This window comes from Sander lucioperca, chromosome 4 (assembly GCF_008315115.2).
Source record: "Sander lucioperca isolate FBNREF2018 chromosome 4, SLUC_FBN_1.2, whole genome shotgun sequence".
In the NCBI taxonomy this organism is placed as follows: Eukaryota; Metazoa; Chordata; class Actinopteri; order Perciformes; family Percidae; genus Sander; species Sander lucioperca.
Window position 1 is genome coordinate 8,756,205 of NC_050176.1, and position 23,995 is coordinate 8,780,199.

Genomic DNA, 23,995 nt, shown 5'->3' on the forward strand with positions numbered 1-23,995 from the left:
GATCTTAAGGCCTGTTTGCTCTAATGCACTGCTGCACCCTCCTGATGATTACTGTAGATGCACTGAAACTAGGTCTGTTGGATGATGATTTTGTTTTGGTTCAGGGCTTCTTCTTTTATTAACCAAAATGACTTTATGCCTTGATAAATGTTCAGTGTTTTTAACCAAGAAGATGTGACAGATTGTGTCTACAACAATGTGGAGATCACTAATACATGAGAAATAATTTCCCCAGAATGGACATTTTCTTATATGCTTAGACAAAAGCGCTGTTGTTTTAATACATTTTAAAGTGCCCATATTATGAAGAAATCACTTTTTCTGGGATTTGGGGTGTTATGTTGTGTCTCTGGTGCTTCCACACACATACAAACTTTGAAAAAAATCCACCCATGCTGTTTAGAGTGAGATACGGTTTCTGAATGTGTCCTGCCTTCAGTCTCTGGGTGAGCTGTTCAAAATCGGCACGGCTTGTGACGTCACAAGCCGAAACGAGCAGGCTAACCGCAACCATTAGCTCGTAGCGTTAGCATGCTAACGCTATGGCTAACGCTAGCATGCTAACGCTAGCATACTACCTCGTTCTCAATAGCAAAGCACTGCTACAACACACACAAGTTCACCATAATCTACAAAAGAACTACTTACATGTGCGCCCTCATTTAGAAGTCTCCCAGCTAGTCCTGCCTTGTAACTGACCAAAGTTGTAGAAACAGCCTTTCTTTTACTGTCTATGGAGCTAGCTAGCTGACATGATCTACATCTGAGCTACTGGGCATGTGCAGTGCAATCAAAGATAGTACAGAAGAAGAAGAAGAAAAGAGGTCTCACTCTGTAGCTAAAACAGAGACCAGGTGAAAAGAGGATCTGCAGCAGTGAGATAGAGCACTGCAGTACAACACAAATATGGTGTTTTTTGAAAATTAAACCATGTAAACCTATTCTGGTACAACCTTAAAATACAATTATGAACCTGAAAATGAGCATAATATGGCTGCTTTAATGATGTTGCTGATATACATTCCCTTAAAATGTTGACCATGCATCATAGTTTGTTGTCTATATGTGATACAACAGGGGCTCATAAACCTTCTCATCTCAGACCCTCAAGGAATTAAGTCTCCAGAGGGGACACAGTCTAATATTAATAAATGTGTGGGTTTACAGAGGCATTCTCAAAACCTACTTTATACCCCCACTTGATGATACTGTATCTGTAGATAATATCACACAAGTCACAATACAGATTGCTATTTAAGCTTCAAGCCTTTGTCACTGAAAGCAGAGTCAGTCACAGGCAGATGAGAATAGATGTATTGAGTTCCCATGCTCTCTGACAGACAAACATAAAAAACAAGTGAGCAGTTATTAATCTGTCTGGGAGTCGGACTATGGGTCTTAACAGATTTCTTGAATTCTGTCTCCATACAGATTAATGCACCATAGACAATGCATTAAAGGTTGTGTTATCGCTCTTTTGACACAGCATGATGTGCTTGTTTGATGCCTGTTTAACCCTGTAACCCACTGCCTTTTATTTCAGACAAAAAAGGGTTTTAATCTTGCACATAAGTCTTGGCAGAGGACATGTGGGAATCAAAGTATAGTCAGTTCTTGTTGCTGTTGTTATAGAGCAGGTTGAATGTGTGACTGTGTTTGTGTGTTGCTGAAAAATAGTCATTGTTCAGAAGCTTCCCTAGATATGGGAAAAATAACAATGATCAATTTTTAATTACGTTAACTGCACAAAAGTGCCTTCATCTTCATCTGATTATGAGGACACTGCTGCTAAGACACGATTCATGTCAACAGCTTAATTCAGTTAGGTTTAGTTGATTAGAGTCACCTTTGAAAACTGTGATTTGTATGATAGAAGTCACATTAATATAAGTCTCGCATTGCCAGACCTTTCTTCACAGCGCTATGGAGGAGAGTCTGGCTAGTCCACACAGCATTCCGGGATGGGAGAAAAATGTGCTCTGGTTTATTAGCATTTCTTTAAACCAATCACAGTCGTCTTGGGCGGTGCTAAGCGCCGGATGGGGCCACGGTGCCGCTGCAAAATAGCCTCGGGAAGGAACTTGTTTTGGTGGAACATATGTACGTTCAAAAGTTGTTTTAGTCGTGCAACAGAAAACACTTTGACAGATAGCTGTGTCGATTTACCCTGCAGAGATCTGAGGAGCAGTTAACTATAGTACTCATAAATCGACCAGAGTTTAGAATGCCAACACAAAGAAAGCGGAAGGTGAGGGACATCCGGCTGAAAATGAGGGATGTCCAACGGAGCAATCTCGTAAATTAATCGTCATCGATAAAGACTACATTAATATTAACATTGTGTGGGCATGTAAACACTCAAATGATATGAGCTATTGACATCTAGCCTCAAGCCTCTTAGATTCTTATCAGTGCATACAGTAAATGGCTTGAAAGTTACTCAGCAGTTAGAGGGATATGAGGGGAGCATCACGGCTGCACGTTTTAAAAAAAAAAGGGACATTTGTTAACTATCAAATAACTATAAAAACAGAAATATGAACATAGCTTTCTTTTGCTGTCTGTACACTGTAAATTAAACACATCACACACACATTCATTATGAGAATATCAGAATATTCCAAACCAAACTCCCCAACAAAGCCAACCACGTTTCTTCCATATTTACCAGTATGGTAACTATAATAGTTGATGTGATACTTCTTTGAAATATTAAATTATTGCTTCCATTAAGACGTTGACATACATCCTCAGCAGGGATGTAGCAAAGTTTACTGTCAACCCAGGCCCAGAGGATTTGTTATATATCCTCTTATATATTATGGAAAGAAGAATAAAATGTATGCTCTGAACAAACAATGGTGTCAACCTTTGTTGCTCAAAAAATCTTTTCAAAATGTCAACTGACATTTGTCATTTAATGTGTCACGTCCAAAGAAAGTACCATATGTTGTGGCATCTGTTGCTGTCTTCAAAATCACTCTGTGTCATCTTACTTTTTGAGTGACTTCGTTGATCATTTGCATATTCATTACCCATTGATTTACGTAGCAAGGCTTTCAGTGGACCAGACATTGTATATAACTGAAGATAAATTTCCGCTTTATTTGAAGCCTAATTACTTTTAATTGTGATTTCTTCAAACAGGTTTTGGATTCTTGTTTTGATTGATTCAAATTTGTCCAAAACTGGAGTTTAACTGATAAAAAAAAAGCAAAATTAATTGGTTTACTCCATACATTGCAGCCTTAAGTTACAGGACAAATAAAATGTAATGTCTTGTCACTTTTCTTCAGAAATAAATCATTGTTTCCAGTGATTATTAGTGTTAACTTAAAGTTGATGGAGAGTCCTCTGGGCTGCCTGCTGATGGTATTTATAAAGTCTAGGATCATAAAGAACACTAACAGATCTTAAGTCTCTCTTGCTAATGGTCTGTGACATGACTACAATGTATTGTGATCAAGGCTTTGCTGGGGGGAGATGCTGCAGAAGGTTGTGTGTGCTTACATACTTTCAAATGTGTGTGTTTTTTGGAGGCTAGATGATGGGTGGGTGCACTGGGAGCTGCTGAATCATTTTTGGTGAAATGTTTCCCATTGGAGAGGAAATAAATTGCTGTTTTTGGCAGCATGAAACCTTCTCAACAAAGTTTTTTGTGAGAAATTCTCCTGTGTTGTCATCTGCTTGACCTTTCAACACTGACACAGTTCTTGAAAAAAAATATTTGAAAGGCTGTTGCTTACCTACACTGTTTTTCACACGTAGGTATAGATATACACACAAAAACAGAGAGCAGCGATTCAAAGCAAGTTTAAGACTTGTTAAGGCTATGTGTGCTCTCTTGGTTTATCTCTGATTGATTACCTGCCTGGTGAATTGAAGAGGCTCTTTATTAAGTCTTAAATATGAACACACAAAAACAGATTTTGTTCAGGCTGGACAGAAATACCTAGGCAAAACAGAAAAGATAAGATAAGAGACTGTTAAAAAGGTGAGAATTATTTGAATAAAGTAAACATTACATAACATACATAACTTGTACAATGGTTCAAGGCTTTTAATTTGTAATTTGTTAAGGGCACAAGTTTAAGGTTTGCGCCTTAAGCTTTGACAGTTTTATTGTAATTTGAACAACCAGGCATAGCACGTGCAGCTTTGTTCTCCCACTGATGTTTCCTTGACTGAAAGAACTCATTGCAGTTATTATTGCTATGTAGTTCTAGAAAATAGATTGGGCTTCTCAAGGCTAGGCGGTCACATCCCTGTTTGTTTAGTATGATGGGAACCAGATTCACACGCAGGCACGCACGCATGCACGCTAGCACCGGACACACACACACACACACACACACACACACACACACACACACACACACACACACACACACACGACATAATGAACATGCTCTTACAAATTTTGCATTCACACAAATACTCACAAACTTATAGTCAAACACAATTTAGTACCCAAAGTAAACACACACACACACACACACACACACACACACACACACACACACACACACACACACACACACACACACACACACACACACACACACACACACACAGAACACACATTCCATCAGTCCCTCTGAGGTTAGTTTACAGCAATTATTTGGTAGCCAGTCTTGCTCCAACCATGCTAAGTATTACTAATGACCAGCACATGGGAGAGTTGGAACTGCTCTTGACCCTGAATCGACTCACAGTTCATGCAGGGAGTTTGTCCTCACCAGTGCCTGCCAGCACATTACAAAATCTATTCCTCTCCTTGACTCTTCCATATTAGCCAAGAGTTTTAAAGCACTCACTGGTTAAGCATGTTTTAAGTTTTGTATTTATTTCTTTAGCTGTCTGTGTTTTCCAGTATCTCAATATAATTCTGGCAGCAGAGGCTATCCCAACCATCAGAGCTGAATATGTGCTTTTTGTCAGGGTTGGTGTTTCTGTTTTATCTCCCAGAAGGCATAGTCTTGGGGACATTGGCATGGTTACTCCTGCCCATGTCCCCAAGAATTCCAATATGTTATGCCAAAATGGTTTGACCAAGAGATTCCCAAATGAGATGCAAAAAAGTGCCCTTCTCTGTTTTACATTTCCAGCATGTGTTGGTACTTATTAGACCTATCTTGAAAAGCCTATTTGGCGTCCAGTAGTACCGGTGCAATATTTTATACTGAATAAATTTCCTCCTAGCTTCCTTAATATATTTACCATTATTAGCCATAATCTGTTTCCATGTACCCAAGTCAATTGCACAATCAAGGTCTCTCTGCCAAAATAATCTCAAATTGTCACATATGCTACTAGTTAAATAAATTTAGCTGTTGACGCCTTATGGTTAAACGGGTTGTCAAGATAGTCAACAATTGGGTTACTCACTTCACCTGGCTGAAACTTTTTCATCAGACAGTGTCTGATTTGCAAGTATTTCCAAAAGTCTCCTTTCTCTTCCAATTTGTACTTCTGGACTAAGTCAGTGAATGACATAAATATACCATCTTTATAAAGGTCACTAATTGTATTTATTCCATTGTCTAGCCACTGTTTTCAAAACACTTTCTGCTTCCCTATTTGTACTTCTGGATTGAGCCAAAGCGAGGCATAAGGCTGTTTGTAACATGAGAGTTTGTGCATTTTATGAACATTTGCCCAGACCTCACATGAATGCTTGACAACTGGATTGACCTCCTTTTTCCCTTTGTCATTGTAATTTTGTGATAGCACATTTATAGGCTGAAATGGGTTAGCATAGCCTTTTCTATCATGGCCCACTCTAAGCCTGACACCGTTCCTCTCCAATGGTTGGCCATTTCAAATGAGAGACTATACAGTCTAACATCAGGCAGGCCAAGCCCTCCTTTATCTTTGGGCGCACACATTTTGCTCATCTTAAATCTGGGCTTCCTCCCTGCCCAGAGAAAGTCTCTAATGAGATTATCATATTGTTTAAAAATGTGATCAGATGTGTTAAGCGGCAACATCATAGATATGTAGTTGAATTGTGGAGCTATTACCATTTTAATAACATTAACTTTACCCCACAGGCTAAGCTTTAACTTTCCCCATTTCCCTAGATTTGTTTTGATTTTTTGAAGAAGTGGTTCAGAGTTCAGTGTTATCTCGCTGAGATCTGAGCATAATTTGATACCTAAATATATCATGCCTTTTGGAACCCATCTGAAATTGTATTGCGTTACTACTTGCGGATGACAGTGTTTAGATATCGGCATCGCTTCAGACTTAGTCCAGTTGATTTTATAACCTGACAGCTTGGAGTATTTACCAGTGGTGTTCATTAGTGAAGGTAAGGAATTTTGAGGGTCACTGGTCAGGAAGAGAATATCATCCGCATACATCATTATTTTATGCTCACTTCCACCGCTATCTACTCCTTTAATGCCAGGGTTTTCTCTTATGGCCACCGCCAGAGGTTCCAGTGCAATTGTAAATAAAAGAGGCGAAAGGGGACAACCCTGCCGCGTTCCTCTGGAAAGACTAAAGAATGATGAAGTTAATCCGTTTGTCATGACTGCAGCTTTGGGATTGCTGTACATTATTTGTATCCACTTATCAAAACCAGGACCAAAACCAAACCTCGACAGGGCCGAGCGTAAAAAACCCCACTCAACCCTGTTGAAGGCCTTCTCCGCATCCAATGAGATGGCGGCCACTGGTGCTTTACTGGAAGAGTGTGACCACATTAAATGTATAAGCCTTTGTAGATTGTCGGTAGAAGATCTACCCTTTATAAAGCCCACTTGGTCTGTGTGGATAATGTACGGTAAAACTGTTTCAAGCCTTAGGGCCAACACTTTGGCCAGTATTTTACTGTCAACATTAATGAGGCTAATTGGTCTGAAATTAGCAGGATCCGTATGATCACTGCCTTTCTTAGGAATCAGTGAAATAAGCGCTTCATTAAGAGATGGTGGCAGTGTACCCGTCTCAAAAACCTCCTGAAATACCTTTGTCAATATTGGGGTAATTATATCTATATATTTTTTATAGTATTCTACTGGGAACCCATCGGTTCCAGGTGATTTCCCTGTTGTCATAGCTCTAATAGCAATTTTCACCTCATCCTGAGTCACTGGTTTATCAAGAATGTCTGCCTGCTCAGCAGATAAAGTTGGGAGGTTCACATTTGTGAAAAAATCCAGCATTGCTGATTTATTTGGGGTATTAGATGAGCTATACAGATTGTCATAGAATTCCTTAAAGACATCATTAATTTCCTTAGCAGATATCACAGGAGAGCCCCCACTCTTATTGCTGGAATTATGTGAGCGACATTTTGTTCTTTGAGCTGTCTGGCTAAGAGTCTACCAGTTTTCTCCCCTGACTCGTAAAACGCTGTCTTAAGTCTAAACAAAGCATGTTCTGCTTTTTTTATTAAAAATGTCTTGAATTTGAAATTTACATTTGCAAATGTTTTTAAATAAGCGTTCAGAATAATGGTTGGCCAAATCTTTTTCCATGTCACGCAATTCGGCTTCCAATTTCTGAATTTTATCAATATACAATTTTTTCCTTCTGGTGCTATGTAGTTCTAGAAAATAGATTGGGCTTCTCAAGGCTAGGCGGTCACGTCCCTGTTTTAGTATGATGGGAACCAGATTCGCACGCACGCATGCACGCTAGCACCGGACACACACACACACACACACACACACACAGAATCAGAATCAGAAAGGGCTTTATTGCCAAGTACGTTGCACATACGAGGAATTTGTCATGGTGTTGTTGGAGCATGTCACACATACAAATATAAGAAGGATAAAAAGATATAAACAATATAAGTATAAACATATACACACAGTACGTATTAATAACGATAAAATAAATTTAAATAAATAGTAAAATAAGTTAAACAGTAGTGAAAAGGGACGCACACACACACACAACATAATAAGCATTATCCAACCCCATCATACCTCTCTCAAACTCACCACATAGCTAGCTGTCAGTTAGTCAATAGTCTGTCGTGAGGCTGAATGAATTTGACAGCTTCCGACGCATCTTCAAACTTTCGGTTCTTCCCCTTCAGTGTGAAACGGAGCGTCGCTGCGAAGGCGAGTCTGAACTTCACATTCTTGTCACGGAGCAGATGTTTTGCTGCAGTGAAAGTTTTCCTCCTCTCAGCTAGCTCATTGATCATGTCCGGGAAAAGGGAAAGCTTGCATCCATTCCACTCTGCTCCACCTTTCTCTCTGGCAACTTTAAGCACTTTGTCTCTCGCGGACGATCGCAGGAATCTTATCATAACCAGCCTAGGAGGCTGACCCTCATTCGGACGGGATCCAGGAGAGTGATGTGCTCTTTCGACTTCGAACTCATCATGAATATCCATACCGAGACCCTCTGACAACAGCTTTTCTATGCACGCTGTCATGTTGTCCCCCTCAGTGCCCTCTTTCAAACCCAGCAGTCTGACATTGTTACGACAGCTTCTACTTTCCAAATCTTCCACACGATTCCACAGAGTCTCTATGCACTTACTGTGTAGATCATGGTCGTTTACCAGTTGGTGAGTGGTGTCCTCTATGTCAGAAATTCGACCTTCCGCTTTTGTCAGTCGCTCTTGCATAGCATTTACTGCATTTTTCAATTCTGCTGTAGTCTCTTTAATCGCTGACACATCGGATGCCACTGTGTGGAGCGTCGTGCTCATTTTAATCACTTCAGCAAAGAGGCTTTCCAAACTAGCATGTTGCGCCGGCTGCTGTTTTGGGCTAGCATCGATTGACTCCATAGGAGCATTCTTCACTCTTGTATTCTTGAAATATTTTGAAGATGTAGCCATATTCCAGCAGATTAATTGCTTCCCGTAGTTGAGGGTTCGGTATCAAGATATTTAGCTTTGAAAAAATGCGGATAAATGATCGGATTAATTGGATTTAGTTAGTGGGGTTTAGGACAGCTTCTACTGAGCAGCCATCTTACTCGGCGTCCCACGTGACTCAGTCTTCCATAATTCTTGACATTATCTTACCTTTGTCTTGCTGACACCATCACTGTGTTCAAAGCAAACTACTATCTTGGGTGGTGGTGTAAAGGTACAGTACAGTCATGTTTTCTTAAAGATCCTGTCAAACAGGCAGATGTGCTATAACTGCCCTGCATGTCATTGCAGACGAAAAAACTTGAAACAGAAGCCTGAGTGGAGTGAGAAGTCTAAACTTGACCTTGCATGTAACAGTGGGCCTTAAGCTGAACCAGCAGTAGGTCTGAAGCTCAACTCCAGAAATAGAATGATACAAGTTACAGCCTGCCTCTCTCCTTCTTCTGCATCTCAAGAGAATTAGATAGAGTTCTCTACTTGTGTTATTCATCGCAGGTGAACCTGCAATGCAGAGGCAAGGAAAGACAAGCTATTAACTGAGCACTTACCAAGCAAACAGTTGATTAGACACTGGAAAGTGATCATCTTTCCAAAAGGTTGGCCGTTCACTTAAGCAGTGCTTAAGCTGGATTGTTGCTGGCATTTATTGTGCCAGCTTTGTACTGAAAATGTTTGCGGTAATTGTTGAAAGCATGATTTGAAGGAATACTGACTTACTAGCTGACCGAGTTGCCAAGTAGCCGAGTTGGCCTACTATATTTTCTACATTTATATTTATCAAATTAGGTTATACAGTAGATCCATGGTTATCCATGGAGTAACACTTGATCTGGGTCTATATAAAATATAAATATGAGAAGCTTTCCTTCTTTCTATCCTCTCTTCAGGAAGATCTTTGCATACAAACTCCATTTCACACCAGGCACTACAATATGTTTACTGAATTATTAGGCTTCCTGATGTTTTGCAGGGCTAAAGAACAAGCCTGAAGAAGTCAAAGTATTCCACAAGTCTGTAATTAAATCACCAAGCACATAAATACACACACAAACACAGGTGCAGGCACTAAATTGATTGCATGGACACAAGCTAATATTTATTGAGGTTTCTGCAATCCAAACAGGTCCAAAAGACCACAGAGAGCAGAGTTGAACAGCCAAGCCACTGCCCCTGTATATGCTGGCTCATTACAGTGAAAAAAGTCTCTGCCAAGACTTGGCTATTAGATACATTTTTGGAAGTTCTTTTAATAATTAAGCACCTGACAGATGGACAGCCTGTGTCTGATAAAGCAATTTATTCTGGCTTTTTTCATTTTTTTCTCCATTTGTTTCTTTCTACTTGTTACCGTGATGGAAAAAAGGTTGGAATAGTAGGTAGTAAACAGTGCAGTCATCTTCCAGCCAATGTGACAGCCATGACAGACTCCCTTGTCCTCTCCTGACCTTGTGGATGTCACTCACAGCATTTATGTGCGGTGATGCTAATGAACCAGCGTCTGCAGAGGAACACATCTCTGCAGTGTCCATGTGTGTGGGTGCTCTATTATCAGTCAGGCATACATGGACTGTTTAATGAACAAGCTCCTGAACCAGTGAAGAGTTGAACAACTGGCTACATATCCTCAAGCTTGTCCATGAATATTACAGGAACAAAGCACCCAATCTCCATTATACCACTAGAACAGCACTGTGATAGATGGCATTCATTTATACAAAGTCAGTCAAAAAGGCAACTTGGGCCCTGACAACGTTTAAAAATGTCAGCCATTATCTCTTGCTCTGCTAGCAGACAGATGTGTTAACCGATACAACACGGCAAGGAAAACCCCCTGTGAGCTGTGGTGGCAACCTGCCCTCCCTCTCAGCACTCAGCAGCTTAGTGAAAGGCCAAGAGGAATCAGGGTGGTGATTTATATGCTAAAAATAGTAACCTTGCCTAGCCCAACACCTCATGTCTGGATAAATGATAGCTCAATTTTGTTCTCTTCCAAGCCTCTGCTCACTTACATAGATAGATAGATAGATAATTTATTCATCCCGAGGGAAATGTTGATTACACTAGATTGTAACCACAGCTTTTACTCCTATCTGTAGTCCAAGATGACGATATTTACTAGAAAGTAGCCAGCAGCAAAGATGTGTTTGCGCCTGTGTGTCTGGTGGAATAAAGGGATTGCTAGCTGCTGTTGATTGAGTCATTTCAGCCATTCTGTTACATGCCGCAAAACAATTTGATAAACATGCCTGTGTGTGTCCAGTTTTTTAATACAATAGGGTTTGGTTGTAGGAGGGAAATGTGATTAATATGATGTAAAATATAATTAAAAGTTGACCATTTAATTGCAGTGGCAGAATTAGGTGACACAGAACGCCATGCTTTGTTCAACAAATTGTCATGGTGTCATTAGTACTATGTAAATTGGTTTTGACAATGACTCTTGAAAATGAGTACACAGAGTAGCTGTACATAGTAGGGAAATATTTAACACAGGTACAAGATACTGTTACTGAAAATCAACTCCCAAATCAAACAAAAATAGCTCATTTAAGAAAAAAAGCTTTTCAGTAATTGTTTTTAATTGCAATACACCAACCTGTAGCTGCAGCTATTGATTTAGGGGATAATCAAACAGGCACACATTTCATCACCCTTTTCAAAACACCCATTTGGAGTAATTGAAAACCATCCTGCTGTGCCTTTCCAAGTACGCACGCACGCACGCATGCATGCATTAATCCCTGTATCAAAAACTGATACAGGGAGGAGCCTCCTGTCACTTCCATTTCAAATGTCACCTCCCAGTGAGGGATGATGGGTAAAAGAGGGAGAGTATTAGGTGAGGTGTGCAGAGAGAAAATTCAGAGGGGAATTTAGTGGCGGTCAGTGCTTGTCTGACGATGGAAATTGTTCACCTTCAAACAGCACTGTAAAAACCTTTTTCTCAGTCCTGTAGGGAACAGATGGGTCAAAGAGATAGGTAAATGAAGGAAATGACAGAGATAAAGTGACGATCAGTATGTCTCATTTCACACACACTCTCTCTGTGTGGCTGCAAATGTCACACCAGGCAGATCTCTTTTGACTCTGTGGGAGGCAGGTGGACTGTATTAGCTACCCAGCCTTTTTGATGACTGCTGCACTTCCATGCAATAAAATCCAAAAAATAGAACTGTCAGTATTGTTTTGATTCTGAATGAATGCTATACCATTCAGAGTAGAAGGGTTAACACAACAAGTCTTTGTCTTGTTGGTTCACAAATGAAGTGAGAATAGCATCAGTTCAGAGACGAGAAGCAGTCACAGTCCTTCACTCAGTGTGCATGCACTTACTGTAAGTGTTTCTCTGCCTGGGAAAAGCCAATTTCTTGGCCATGTACATGCGTAACCAGGTTTCTAATTGGCTTTTCACATGTATAGTATGCAAGCAGTTTTGGCTAGGTTACTTTGGAAATGTAATAAATTACCAATTACAAGTTACCCCATTTAAAAAGTAATAGTAGTGTAACTATTTTAATTACTTTATCAAAAGTAATGTAACATTACATATAATTACTTTTTAATTACTTTTCTAAATTTCTAATGAATGTTAACTATTCTCAAATGTTTAAACCTGGTAGTGTTAACCTTACAGCAGTACCTAACACTGACTACCGTCAAACTCCTTTTAAAATCCTTGATAACATGAATTAAGATTATAATAATTTAATTTTGAAAAACAGTGACCACAACGACTTCTACATCTCTTTTTAATATGAGATCATTCTGAGGTCATACATTTAAAATCGTAACAAAACAATCAAACAACAAAATATCAAGGCATATGCACCAAGCAAAATATGGTGCCAAAATATGTCTTCAGTACACATTAGAAGCCTAGTGTGTCACACGGAATGTAGGCATGTCTTTCCTACTTTATTTAAAGTGCTCATATTATGCTTTTGGGCTTTTTTCCCCCCTTTCCTTTATTGTGTTATTTATCTTTTTGTTCATGTTATAGGTTTACAAAGTGAAAAAGCCCAAAGTCCACCCCAAAGGGACTGTTCACCAACTGCTCCAAACAGCTCTGTTGTAGTCCAGCCTTTACTTCCGTGACGAACGCTCGTCACTTTGTAACACGTTATAATGCTCGCCTAGCTGCTAGCGTGGCACGCCCTCATACTCTGCAACTGACAAGCTAGCAGTCCTTACCTAGTTACTGCACATGTGCGACTCCCAAGAGTGAAAAGAGGAGCTGCAGCAATGTGCAGTATGACAAAAAGTTAAAAAAAGAAAATTAAACCACCCTGGTACAACCTCTAAATACAATTATGAACCTGAAAATGAGCATAATATGATCACTTTAATATGACTGCTTACATTACTGTAAGCTAACTTGCATACCTGCAGATGTTGGACATTGCAACATGACATCATGACTCCGCGTAAACATACACGCCCACTTTCTTAAGTCAAGTGGCGTGTTATCTGTACACAGAAGAAAGCGACGGTTGAGTTTAGGAAACGCGGATTTTCGCCCTTTCATACTACTCGCTACGGCGTAAATTCACACGCAATCGCAAGGTAATGTAAGTCAATGGAGGCCAAACGGTGTTGATAAGCACGCAAAAAAGCGAGTTTGCGTCTTGATAACACGCCAAAAATGGCATATGAATTGACGTGTCATACATACACCACTTCATGAGATCAGTCTGGACATTGACATTTTCAATGTCAATATCATTTTGACCACTGGCAAACTATCTTTGCATTGCACGGTTATGTTTGAACCCTTTCCAGATTTTTGTATGAAATGTTTTTTTCATATTTCCAGCACTGGAACACATTTTTATCCATAGCCATAGTGCCAACTCTCAGACAGCTTGAGGGGCAATTTAACTGTCAGAAGGGTGGCGGTGCAAATTTAAACAGGAGAACCATTCGAAAGCATAAAATGGCAGAATAGCATCAAACTTTACTAAACGGCTGTGGCTAGAAATGGCAAAAAAAATAGATTTTGCACATGAAAAACATGCAAAGCAACAAAATTAATGTTGGTCAACATATAGCCTAGCTATTTACAGAAAATATTCAGATGTAACCCCCAATGTAATCATGAACATTTTCATTGGTAACTGTTTACACATTTGATTACACATTTCTTCACAGTAACTAACGGATTACAGTTACTTTTATTTTGTAATTAAATTACATAACACCGTTATATGTAAGTAGTTACTCCACAACACTTTATGCAAGTGCATAGCAAAGACTTCAGACAGGGAAGCTGTTAAGACAGCAGAGCGGCATGATGAAAGGAAATATCATTACACAGAGCTTTACATCCTCATACTGTATTTAGAATAATTCCATGCAAAATCCAACTAAAGCTAAAACACCAAATAACCCTAAGAGGTCTGAACAAGTTGGTTTCCACAACTAAGCAGTTGACCATTTGTAAAATTCAAACACATATTGGAAGGAGGCCATGTATCACTATAAAAGTTAAATAAGTAACAAATGGTTTCACAATAATTGCAGGGATAGATAAGAAATTGGGTTACTGATCTCCTGCATGTACCATATATATACAGGTATACAGTAACCAGGTTACTACAGTGCAGATAAATGTGTTGCTGCGTAACCTGAGCTCTCAGAGTAACCTGGTTTATTGTGTGTGCGTAAACTTACGTACTGTCTTTTCTTTGTCCTGCTGCAGCACCAAACACACATATAGTTTTGGCGCCCACTACGTGTACATTAGAGTGCGGATCGGGCCGCATGTTTCTGTCCGAGCCCTGCCCGTGTTCGACAGAGCAGTAACCGAGCCCAGCCCGAGCCCGACAGGCATTAAAATATTTATGTCCGAGCCCGACCCAAGCCCGACACAGTTAAAATCTCTTTTTTTTTCTCATACTAATGACACATGTACGTTTGTAGGAAGGCATTCGGAAATGTCAACAGATGAGCGCATCAGCGCACACGGGGCAACAAGCACACGTTAACACAGGCGCACACCTACATAATAAGCTTTTTTAATATAAAATGTTCAATGCCTTATCGTGCTGATGTGACCGAGCCCGACTCGAACCCGAACATCATTTCTAAATATCTGTCCGAACCCGGCCCGGCCCGTCAGGTATGGACGGGCTCGGTTCGGGTATCCATCCTCTAGTGTACATACAGCCAACATGCAGTTGTTTTTCAGCATACCTTGCCCTGTCCTGTCTGGAGTTTCACAACATTTAAATTTCTTATCAGAATGACCTTAATATTTACTTTGCATTCTGAGATTAGATAGAGTTATTGATTGGGTTATTGTTATTGTATGATGGGCGGTGGGAGGGATCAAATTGAAAAGCAGAGAAGAGTTGACCACTTGGACTTGTATTTTACCATCAATGGCAATGTTAACTGCCTTAGTTGCTCTAATCAGGGGATTATTTCAGAGAAGAGCACAGGTCTTCTTCTCTGTCTGCACCTCCAAAACATCCGGATTCAACAATGTACCACACATTTAGAGTTGCTGGGTTTACAACATGGCACACCTACCAGTCAAAAACAGATGTAGAATATTATATTATTAGAACATAGTCAACAATTTTGTGGGACTTTGCAGAATGCTGTTAGTTAAGTTTTCAAGTATTTCAGTTTTCAGAATGCATTATGCAAATTCAGAAATCTTTTGGATTTTGTCTGCTAAACGTGTTACACTGCATCAATGTGTAGTAGCTTCATAGCCCATATGGTATTGCCATTTCCCGCCTATTATACCTGTTAACTATGACTCTACGAATGAATATGCGCTTTGTGTGCACATGGTATCTGTTGTTATAGAAACCTCTTAAATAAGTAAATTCATGTAGATGTAGTACTAGTAGTGACGAGCTTTAAAATTCATAGTGAAGAATGTGTCTAATGCTGTACAGTCTAACTGCCTAAATATTACATGCATAAATGCATAATACAAACCAAGCACACTCTCAATATAGCCTGCAGGTGTTCATGTTGACACTGATTAACTAGATGCAAGGCACACAGTGCAAAAACGTAATCAGGGTTACATTACTTTTCTTCTAAAAAGTGAAATTGAGTTAAATGCAGCACCAAGCTATCTGTCAACTACAGTTATATTTTTAGTGTTTTTGTTTATTGGAATATTCAAAGTATAAATATACAATGTCCCTGTGTGCGTTGAAACCAAGGATGTTGCTGTTGTGTTGCATGCATGTTAGTCTATTGATCCACTTATAGTCCTTGATGTTCCACTTCTGGGATTGCTCCGGTCTAGCAGGAAATTCCGCCGAATGCATATATTTTCGGCAATGTCTGTTTCCTTCTGCTTTCTTTGTATTGGAATTTTAAACTCCGGTGGATTTATGAGGACTATGGTTGACTGCTCCTCAGATCTCTGCAGGGTAAATTGAGACAGCTAGCTAGACTATCTGTTAAATCTGAGTTTTCTCGCACGACTATTTGCACAGCGGCTCTGTGCGAAGCTCAGCGCTGCCCATGACGATTGTGATTGGTTTCAAGAAATGCCAATAAACCAGAGCATATTTTTCTCCCATCCCGGAATGCTATGTGGACTAGCCAGACCCTCCTCTGCGTGTGGATGGTCTGACAAAGCGAGACAACATGCATGTTGACTTTTTGGTTTTTCTTAAGTTATGAAGTTGTAATTTCTATGACAGTGTTTAAAATGCAATCCTTTTTAAGTTATTAACCAGCAGACTTTATGATGTACTGTACTTAAAATCACCACATGATCCAGTGTCCACAGGGTGAAAAAGTAGGATTTGTATATTCTATTACACAACAAGATGGCATTTTCATTATTTATCTCATCCTGACTTAAACAGTGTATGCAGGATGGAGGGTGACCCTAGTCTTTAACATCACCCTCCCCTCTCCTCCCCTCCACCCCCTCCTCTCCTTCTGCTGGGAAGCCCCGACTTTACCCTGCCAAACTGTTCATTAACAGGGCCTGGTTGGTGTCCTGTTTGCTAATTAAACTGAATTGGAGAGCCTGGCTAATTAGCCGACATCACTGTGCTGACCTCCGTGCTTCTGTTTTCATCACTATCTTCTGGTTGCTTCCAGTCTTTTGATCAGCCTTCTGCCCTGTGTCTGTTTTTGATCTGTGGCTTCCCATGGAAATCAGCCTGGGATAAGTGCAGGGCAAATTCTACAATAAATGTGGGGATTAGTCAAAGGTAAATTTGCTCTGAGGTTATTTAAAAATAATGTACAAACTGCTGAGTTTGTAGTGAATTTCCCATATGAGGATTTTTCATGATCGCGTGGACAAATATGTCGTTCAATAGAAAGTTTGGGTTGGCTTTATCTTTGTTGATCTTGAACTAAGAATAATTAGTGTCTACTACTGGACATGTTACAAAGGAAGTAGACTCATTTACCGTAGTTCTCAGGCCAAAATTAGTCCAGTAAACAAAATTGGTTAAGCTTAGTTTAGTTGACCGTCTTTGTGTATTTGTCAGGAAGCTCAGTGGTGGAGGCATGTGTTCTGCTACCACAAATTGAAGGAAAACATCTGTGTCTGTTTTTTTCCTTATTATCCTCATCGGTCAATGTTTTCAACAATCATTGTTATCACTATTTGATATGTATGGGGGTGATTGATTACTCCCTATCTAACCAGTGACTGTATGTTTATTCTGTGTCGTTGTGTTCATGCTAATCAGAATTTACTAGAAATTTCCTTTCTTATTTTTCTGTTGTTCAGCTTTATACAGAGCTGTTTATACCAAATGGCTTAGTGTGAACATTTTCGTCTGTAACTACATGCATACTACTGCATGATGCACTCATACCAGCACAAAACTATTAATTGTTTGCTGGATTAGGATTAGGTACACCAACCACAAGAAATATAGATAGTATTCTACTCTATTGCACAACATGATGTAAAATTGCTCCCTGTCTGTGCATGTGACATCTGGACAATCATATTGACTCTCGTATTACCAGTAGCCAAAGGACAACCTCCTTGCTGCATCATCCAGTCAACATGTAACATCCCCTGGCTTTGTTTTGCTATAATGGCCTTCTTGTGTTGAGCCTAGTGATTACCTTCATTATTGTTATTGGCATTACACTCTGCTTCCCCTGCTGTTCTGGTAAGGCAGCGCCACCCAGTCGGTCTTGAATTTCCCATTAAGACACAATTAGGCTGTAATAGGGGGTAGAAGCCACAGGGGTAAACCCTGTCATCCCACAGCTTGCAGAAAAGATGTGTTAATGGACAACCTAGTGTGCTCAGTGATGTGAAGTTGGGTACATTAATTTACCAGTTTAATTTTCTGCACATTACATCTTGCACTATTGAACTAAATGACACTTTGCAAATCATTCAGAGCTGACAGATTAATTCATTTTGAGAGGTTGGCTATGAGGAGAATCAGAAAATTATTCAGTTACTAGTATGATTAGTAATTGATTAATTTAAGTAATTTATGAAGTAAAACTACAAAATGTAGTATGTTAGAGTTTATTGTGAATTGAGTATACTTGGGTTTAGCCACGCTAGCAGCATGGCAATGTTAGTCCACTGCTTTGGTCCAGACTGAAAAAGCTCCACAGCTGTTTGATGGATTGCCATGAAATGTTGTAAAGACATTCATGGTCGCCAGAGGAGGAGTCCTAAAGACAACCTCTGACTTCTCCCTCTAGGGCCACCATGATGTTCATATTTTTTGTTGTTGTTTTGGGTAAAATAACTATTGGATGGATTTCCATAAAGTCTGTACACAGATACATTATCTCCCTCAGGATTAATTGTAATAACCCATGGTTATCCTTTTCATCTAGTGCCATTATCAGGTAAAAATTTAAATGTTTCCAATACTTGTTTATGACCAAATACCTGCAAAACTAATGGCGTTCCCTTCAGTCTCAGCTGTACTTTTTGTGTAGTGCTAATTAGAAAATGTTAGCATGCTAATAACAACCCATTATACCTGCTTATCATCAGCAAGATAACATTGTCATTGTGAGCATGTTTGAATGCTGACATTAACAGTTATGGTAGACTCTTAGTCTTGTTTTACTGTTGGTCAGCAAGAATAATCCACTAATTAAATGTGCTGTAGGTAGGATTGCGAAGATCCAGGATTTAGCCAAAATATTTGAACATTGACAACTTCTCAGTCCCTCCCCCTTTTCCGCTAAAGCCCAAAACGGTCTCTTAAGCCCCTCCCCCCACAAGGGAGAATGAATGCATCTGCATGAGCAGTGATTGACACGCAGTTAGACACCCCCCGTGGCCCTGATTGGTGCATCTGAACAGGGAGCTGTGGATTTTTGCAAATCACACTACAGGCTGTAGGTGGTGCCAGAGGAGCCAGATTTTTTTTTAATTACCTGCTTCATGTAGTTCTACTGGGACGTAGGGTCAGTTTCAGCAAATATGACAGAAAGTTAGTTTTATAAGTCTTACCTACTGCACCTTTAACAGTTATATATTTTAATCAATAATACAAATGACTGTAGACACAGCACAAACAGGAACTGAGCTTGAGACATCCACACTCTCATTCTTACAGACATACTATCATTTTGCCAATTCAGGAGAGTAAGTGTGAGTTTTCATGGTCTGTCGCAGTGATTGACCACTTCGTAGAGTCTGACAGGCACACATGTGTGAAGCTGCTGTCAAGGCTCAAGGAACTGGACGTTTTTTGTTGATTTACCACCATCACCTTGGTTTGCCTGTTATCATTCTGTCTTTTAGTTGTGAGTGTTTTCCATTATCTGAGAACATTTAAAACATTTTTCTCCCATCAAAAGCTGATGTGACAGTTGGTAAAAATACATGATCCATCTGCAGCTGAATATGGCTCTTAGTCGCCATCGCTCATTCATCTAGATGTAGGGAACAATACAAAGGGGGAAGGAGGGGAGATAATCCTTCAGGATCAGCTGTGTGTGGGTGGACATGAGTAAGTGCAGCTGTGGCACAAGCCCTCTCTCTTTCTATCTCTCTACTGTCTATTTACCTGTCTCGTTTTCTTGTCTGTCCTTACTGACTGCTGGCCTGTGTGCAGCAGCGTGGTTGGGGCTGCGAATTTTGACAGAATTTGAATTGATTGTGAAGTGTTTGCTCTATTACCCACGGAAATGATAATTTGACAAAATGACTAAAAATATTTGGCCATTGCAGCTTAAATTTTTAACAGAATACAAGTTAAAATATTATTTGGACATTTATTCTGCACAGGGGTTACTAAGCCGCTATGGGCAGGGGCGTTTTTCAGACCTGCTGTCAAAGCTAGATTCTGTTTTACACCATGGAACTCCATACCTGATTGCTTTGGATATGGATAATTGTTCTGCAGATTGCCTTAGCTGTGAGGTGTTACTTGTTCATCTACTGTGTGTTTACTTCAAGTTGTCATATGTGATGGAGGAGTTTAAAGTCACTCAAGATGATGGACAGCTCAGATAAGCTGACCATCAGCATCTAACTGCTCATGTCAGAAGACTTTAGCTTGGCAGTCAGAATAACTTGCTGTGAGTTTCTTAGAACTCACAGACTCATTCAGAAAAGTAAAGCTATTTAATAAATATTTAGGTTACACTTTTACTTGAAGGTATCTACATAAGAGTGACATGACACTGTCATGAATGTGTCATAAACATTATAAACAAGTCATAAACGTTTATGACATAGGCTAACACATCTTTTAGTAAGTGTCATTCGGTTTTTGTCATGACAAGTTATGGTTATGGTTAGGGTTCATGTGTCATGACTGTGTCATGACAGTGTCATGTGTTCATGACAGTGTCATGTCACTCTTATGTAGATACCTTCAAGTAAAGTGTTACCAATATTTATTTATTTTTTTGTGGGATTTTCCGCCTTTAATTTTTGACAGGACAGCTAGGTGAGAAAGGGGAGACAGAGGGGGAAGACGTGCAGGAAATCGTCACGGGTCGGACTCAAACCCTGGACCTCTGCGTCGAGGCATGGGATCTGCCGATCATAATTGTGTGCAGCTCCTTCCTATTTATAGACCCTTATTTAAGAGAGAAAAACCTCAGACAAGAGAAGTCAAAATGTGGTCAGAAGATTCAACCGCCTGTTTGCAAGGGTGCTTTGACTGTACGGACTGGGAGGTCTTCAAAGACTCTTGTGAACATATTGATGAACTGACAGATGTTGTATGTTCATACATAACTTTTTGTGAGGATATGATTGTGCCTACACGTAAAATTAAGGTTTTCCCTAATACTAAACCATGGATGTCAAAATCAGTTAAAACAAGTTTGCTGAACAAGAAGCTAGCCTACAAGCAGGGGGATAACTTGGAAAGGGTAACAGCAAGGAAGGAGGTTAGAACGGAGATCTTCAAAGCTAAACAAGCATATAAAGTTAAGTTAGAAAAAAACTTGGCAGAAAATAATTTAGGCTCAGCTTGGTCTGGTATGAAGAAAATTGTGGGAATACAGGATAATGTAAACAAGAGCACTGTGTGTATTGATGGTTTTAGATCAAATGATGACCTTTCAAATGCTCTTAATATGTTTTATGCAAGATTTGAAAGTTTTGATATTAAAGACGAAGTAGAAGAACTACGATGCCTGTGTAAGGATGATTCCCACATAGTCTTAGAACAGGCAGCAGTGGAGAAGATTTTTCTCTCCACTAAGGTGAATAAGAGTCCAGGTCCAGACTACATATGTGGGAGAATATTGCACTGTGCAAAGCAATTAACTTCTATATTCTGTGATATTTTTAATTGGTCACTACGGGCACAAAAGTTACCTAGCCTGTGGAAAAAGTCTTTTATTACTCCAGTTCCTAAATGCAATAATCCTAAAGTGTTAAATGATCTGAGACCGGTTGCCCTCACCTCTTTGGTAATGAAATCATTTGAGAAATTGGTGAAGTCTGAGTTATTGAGTAAGACTGGACAAGCCCTTGATCCTATGCAATTCGCATATAGAGCGAACAGAAGTGTCGAGGATGCTTCACTTATGTTGTTAAACTTACTGACTAAGCATCTAGAAGGGAAAAATACCCACGCAAGACTGTTGTTCATTGACTTCTCTTCTGCTTTTAACACTATACAACCCCACATTCTAGCCAGAAGATTGTTAGAGTATCATAAGTTGAACCACAATTCAGTGGGATGGTTACTGGATTTTTTAACTAATAGAATGCAGAGGGTAAAAGTAAATGGTAGCTTTTCAGACGTATTATTTTTATCCACAGGATCACCACAAGGCTGTGTTCTTTCGCCCTTACTATACATTTTGTATACTAACATGTGTCAAAGTGTATACGAAAATAGGATACTAATTAAGTTTGCTGATGATACAGTGATAGTGAGTCTGCTACAAGGGGATGAGTCTGACCATGGTCCAGTTGTGGAGGACTTTGTGACCTGGTGCGATGATTCCTATCTAAAGTTAAACACTACCAAAACGAAAGATATGATAATTGATTTTAGAACACGCGCTGTTGATCACGTCACCACGATTATTAAAGGACAGGCCGTGGATCAGGAGGAGAGTTTTAAATATCTTGGTACAGTGATAGATTCAAAACTGTCATTTGAGTTGAATTGTGATATGGTCTGTAAAAAGGGTCATCAACGTTTGAGTTGCCTTAGGAAACTTGCCAAATTTCACATTGACAGACGTATGTTGACTTTGTTTTATCTCGCTTTTATTGAATCTTTTATGTCATTTTCCATAGTGGTGTTGTATGGAAGCCTGTCAGTGAAGAACAGAAACTCCTTAAACCAAATTGTAAGATGGGCAAGTAAGATAATAGGATTAAATCAAAGGAACTTAGGAAATATTTACACAAATCAGCTGTACCGGAAAGCAAGTGCTGTCTTGAATGATCGGTCGCATCCCTTAAGGAATGATTTTAAGTTACTTCCGTCTGGTCGCTGGTATGCGGCTTTGAGATGGAAAACAAGACGCTATAAGAATACTTTTGTTCCAGCTGCAATTGAATTCCTAAATAATAAGAGAGAAGTTTTAGTACTTGACAGTTAATATGGATAGAGGATATGTATGTGTTATGGCGCAGTCTGTCATGATGTCTATTTGTTTACTTGTAAATTTGTACGTGATTAGTTGTATGTTTTTATGTCTTTTATGTGGATGACCGAATTATTCTTTTTATCTGCAAAACAATTTTACCTGCGGGTATGAAATAAAATTACCTTGACCTTGACCTTGACCTTGATAAGCCTCTCAGTACATGTGCGCCTGCTCTACCCATCGAACCAACCCTGCCACACTCCAATATTTATTTTGTGTTATGAAGATAACACTCCATTTTAAGTCGCCCTATTAGCATTTATATGCAGTATACAAACATTCCGTAAATGGTTTATAACATACTATAATGTAGTTGTACGGCGCTAGGACATTTTTAGTACTTATTAATGTACAGTATCAAAAATTATAATTTCTCCTATGAAGAAATATTTAGTAATTTTACTATATTGTCATTCATTATGTGTGTATACACCAGCCTCCAATTACAGTATGGGACAGTACAGGAGGAGTTATAGTTGTTGACAAATACATTACAACACTTACTGTACATCTGATCATAGTGTGTTCTAAACCATGTTGTAATATTTGTGCACGTAATAGGTTTACAAAGTGAAAAAGCCCAAAGTCCACCCCAAAGGGAGTTACCATCTCCCACAGAAAACACCGTTCACGAACTGCTCGAAACAGCTCTATTGAAGTCCAGCCTTTAATTCCGTGATAAACGTGTGTCATTTTGCATCACTTTGTAACACACCTTATAATGCTTGAGTGTGGCACACCCTCAAACCAAGCTAGTTAGAGCGGAGGCCCGAAAGAGTTCAGATAGTTGTGTCGCCATGTCTAGGAGACGCTGTATCGTCAGTGCAAGGGGAAATCTCCTCTGTTTCATCTTCCAAAACACAATGAATTGAAGAGTTAATGGTTCAAATTCATTTTTTACACTATTTCCCAGGACTACAACCCCAACCTTATGGTGTGTTCTGTTCATTTTACGGATGACTGTTTCCTGAACTAGCCACAGTTCAATTCAGGATTTTCGAAACGATTACTTCTGAAAGATGGCGCAGTTCCGACTCTGTCTGGCCAACCTGGAGATTCAGAGGAGCTGCAGCAATGTGCAGTATG

The 23,995-nt window shown here is 39.5% G+C and overlaps 1 protein-coding gene and 1 long non-coding RNA gene across 3 annotated transcripts in view; one reads left to right on the forward strand and one right to left on the reverse strand.

The window, feature by feature from the left end:
- The window catches only part of prkcaa (protein kinase C, alpha, a), a 164,218-nt gene that overhangs the window by 62,889 nt on the left and 77,334 nt on the right, over positions 1-23,995 (forward strand). The window lies entirely within an intron of this gene.
- LOC116043005 lies at positions 7,395-20,656 on the reverse strand. The gene is made up of 3 exons (XR_004103353.1): positions 20,646-20,656; positions 9,123-9,126; positions 7,395-7,558 (listed from the first exon to the last, which is right to left on the reverse strand). It is a non-coding gene; the product is annotated as an uncharacterized LOC116043005 (long non-coding RNA).